This window comes from Sycon ciliatum, chromosome 5 (genome assembly GCF_964019385.1).
Source record: "Sycon ciliatum chromosome 5, ocSycCili1.1, whole genome shotgun sequence".
Classification (NCBI taxonomy): Eukaryota; Metazoa; Porifera; class Calcarea; order Leucosolenida; family Sycettidae; genus Sycon; species Sycon ciliatum.
The window spans coordinates 4,033,179-4,036,783 of NC_088647.1; the positions used below are offsets into that span (position 1 = coordinate 4,033,179).

Genomic DNA, 3,605 nt, shown 5'->3' on the forward strand with positions numbered 1-3,605 from the left:
TGTATGTAGCCATGCGACTGCAATAACACACTGATACATACCAGCCCCTCCCGCCTCGCTACCCCGCACACAGATACACAAACATGTGTATGCACACGGCACACACACGTGGCCACGCACACATACGCACATGCACACGACACAAACAGGAAATTCTTCATGTATAATGCCATGCAAAGCAGTGGCCACCGTACTTGAGGAAGTCAGTTGTGAAACAAAAATAATTCAACTACAGCGTGTAGACAAGCTGACGGCCAAAGCACAACATAGCAAACATGACATTTGCCCACGGATTGCAGTTTGCAGACCATGCCATGGAAGCAGCGAATACAGAATGTAATATCATACAAAGTGACAAGCAAGGACGTGGCCATCATACACCAGAAACTTGCAGAAAGTCACATATCCAACAGATAGAGAAGTGAACAGCAATCTGATACAGCCCACACAGGACAAAGCGGACCTGATACTCGTCCCAGGATCGCAAGTGGCAAACCCTTTTCAATGCATAACATGCAGGTGTACGTTAGACGCATGAACATCTGACCGTGTCGCCAGCATACAATGTCATCACATGTTTACCCCACAAGCTACACACATGCACAGTAGAAGCACAATGAAAGCAATGGAAAAGTACGATGTGGTTGCTGAAGCATCTTCACACTTCAAATTCAGACTTCAATGTGGTCGTCACGGAATGATATACCTGCGAGATACAAGTGATGAAGAAAGAAAGCAGAAGGTCGTGAGGTAGGCTATGAGACACCACAAACGGTTCACCTACATGTCTGTTCAGGGCTAGTGCACTCACACGGAGAATTGTCATAATCGAGCATTTCCCAAACTGAGAAGTGCAATGAAATCCACTTGCATGCACAGGAGCAATTTTGCAATATTATGATGCGCAATTCGACACGATCTGCGATGCTGCGTGCGATGTGCCCTGCTGTCATGATAGTGACAGTCACGGCAGTATGTTTTGTCAACGTCGCCCGTGCACTCTTCTGTCAAGTCCAAAGTGCTCACATACTTGGCAATGTTTTTGCAGTGATTAACTTTTATCCTAGTTATGTCACGGGTAACTTTAATGAAGTACCCGCAGGCCGTGTCGATCTGCACATCGTCCACTCTCTCATGTACTTGGCCTGCTTTGTCTGTGTATCCATTTCATGTGCGATCCACAAAATCGACTAGACAGTGGGTGCAATACGCTCTCTACCTGAAGACGTTCTTCTGGCGACATCTCGCCATGTACTTGGCCTGGCTTTGTCTGTGTATCCATTTCATGTTCGATACGCAAAATCTCAATGCACTACAGAGACTAGACAGTGGGTGCAATACGCTCTCTATCTGAAGACGTGAACCATTAATTTTTTTGGAAAAGTTATACGTACACCTGAAACGTAATGAAGTACAGGAATAGAGAGAGTGACTACAATACGCTCTCGACCTGATATAGTGATAACGTGAGTACAAGACACTCTCCACCTGATAACGTGTTAGAAGGTAACATGTCTACAGTCCCACCGTACCCTTCCGACACGACTGTGAACCATTAATTTTTTTTGAGAAGTTATACGTACACCTTAAACGTAATGAAGTACAGGAATAGAGAGAGTGACTACAATACGCTCTCGACCTGATAACGTGAGTACAAGACAGTCTCCACCTGATAACGTGTTAGTAGAAGGTAACAGGTCTACAGTCCCACCGTACCCTTCATCATTCCTCATTCACCATCGCGCGATACCCTGGCACACACTGGCAACATATCAATGGGGTGCCTTACCGTCGTCTAGAGGAGACGTCTTCGCAGCAATATTTTCCCTCCTGCGCATTCAGTCGCCGACGCGACAGCGTTCACTGGGCAGTTCCAGTTGCGGAAGACATTCGATTCATCGGGCCAATTCAGCAACAGGGCCGTGGACACACAGGGGGCAGAGGAGAGACATTGTTAGTGGACAAGAAATATGCAGTGGCAAGTGGCGAGTGCCGCATGGATGTCAAGTTGTCATGCACAATTCAGCTATTACTTACGGTCCAGCTAGTCCTGCCATTGCTCGCTCGCCCTGGTTCCTCCTCGTTCGTTTCCCTGCACGTCTGCACTTCTCCTTCCCCACCGTTGGCTTTGTGGTACGGGGGTGCCGGAAGGAATTCCCACCATGTATCCATGTACATGAAGTCCCACCATGACTCTCCATGTACATGTCCACGGCCACGTCAGCAGTTTGTATAGTACCGGAAGGAGTTCCCACGATGTCTCCAAAGGCCTAGAGCGGCCGTCTTTGCAGCAATTCTTTTCGCCCTGCGCATTCAGTTCGCCGACGATGTCTCCAAAGGCAAAGGCCTAGACTAGAGCCTAGTAGAGGGGACGTCTTTGCAGCAATTCTTTTCACCCTAGTACCCTGCACATTCACTCCGCCGACACGACAGCGTTTACGGGGCCGTTCCAGGTGCAAAAGGTCCACGTCAGCAGTTCTCAACTATTTCGCGTACGGGATAGTCGCCGCGACAGCGTTTAAGGGGTCGTTCCAGGTGCAAAAGGTATCCATCAATGGCACTTTGCAGTATGGGGTACGGAAAAGGGGCCTCCTCGTTCGACTTCGTCGACTTCTGCAGTTCTCCTTCCCGTCAGGGGTACCGAAAGGGGCCTCCTCGCAGTTGTCCTTGCCGTCAGGTCCACGTCATGCAATTCTCAACTATTTCGCGTACGGGATAGTCGTCTTTGTCGTACGCGACATCGGCGTTTAGCGAGTGGCATTGGCACAAAGCAGACCGTTGACGGGGTCACGTGTCAAAAAAGTATCAACAACGTGTCGAATACGTGTCGACCAAGTGTATAGCGGTACACTCAGCGGTACACTAATTCTCGTGCCATTCTCGTGTCACAAAACTGGAACATCGAGTACCAGTATGGAAAGGCTTCAGACAGGATCTAGGAAGCCTTTCCAATAACCATGATAACGATCGCAGTATTGCTGCAATACCGCGGTACTGCAAGTATCATCATACCGGAATACATGTAGTCATACTTAGGAGTTTAGTATCAATAATTATCTTCATTGATTGTGGAATAGAACTAACGTTGCTACTTAGGAAGAACGGAACTGTTACTGTGCCGTGATGCACTAGTCATAGTGACTGAACACCCATCACTCATCGGGCACCTGCATGATTATGATTATCACTCCGAGGCTAGAACTTACCTACCGGTAACTAGTAATAGAGGCTAGAACTTACCTACCGGTAACTAGTAATACTAATAGTAGAAGGCTAGATTCAGTGCACCAGGCCATCAACCAATGCATTGGCAGATTCATGGTCATTGTGGTTATTGTACATTGAATGTACCATGGCGTAGGCAGGCACGGGATTGGCTACTGGTTGCTGGGTGTGGTTGGCAGTCACATGGGCACTTCCAGACATCATGGCGTGGTCGGCAAGGCGTGTCCGTGCCTGCCGGTATCTTTGTTGATCTGTGATCGAATTATTCCCCAAGTCCTGTAGAATCATGTGAATGTCATGTACTTGTACAATCATGCACAGTCATTCGCATGTGTGATCAGTAATAAACCACATCATTGTGCTGCCGATTGCCACCATCA

General features: G+C 48.0%; 1 long non-coding RNA gene across 1 annotated transcript; it reads right to left on the minus strand.

Moving 5' to 3' along the window:
- Positions 1-162: 162 nt before the first annotated feature.
- On the minus strand, positions 163-2,709 carry LOC135816578 (uncharacterized). Its single transcript, XR_010553389.1, has 3 exons — positions 2,038-2,709; positions 1,790-1,863; positions 163-706 (listed from the first exon to the last, which is right to left on the minus strand). It is a non-coding gene; the product is annotated as an uncharacterized LOC135816578 (long non-coding RNA).
- Between the last annotated feature and the right edge of the window lie 896 nt (positions 2,710-3,605).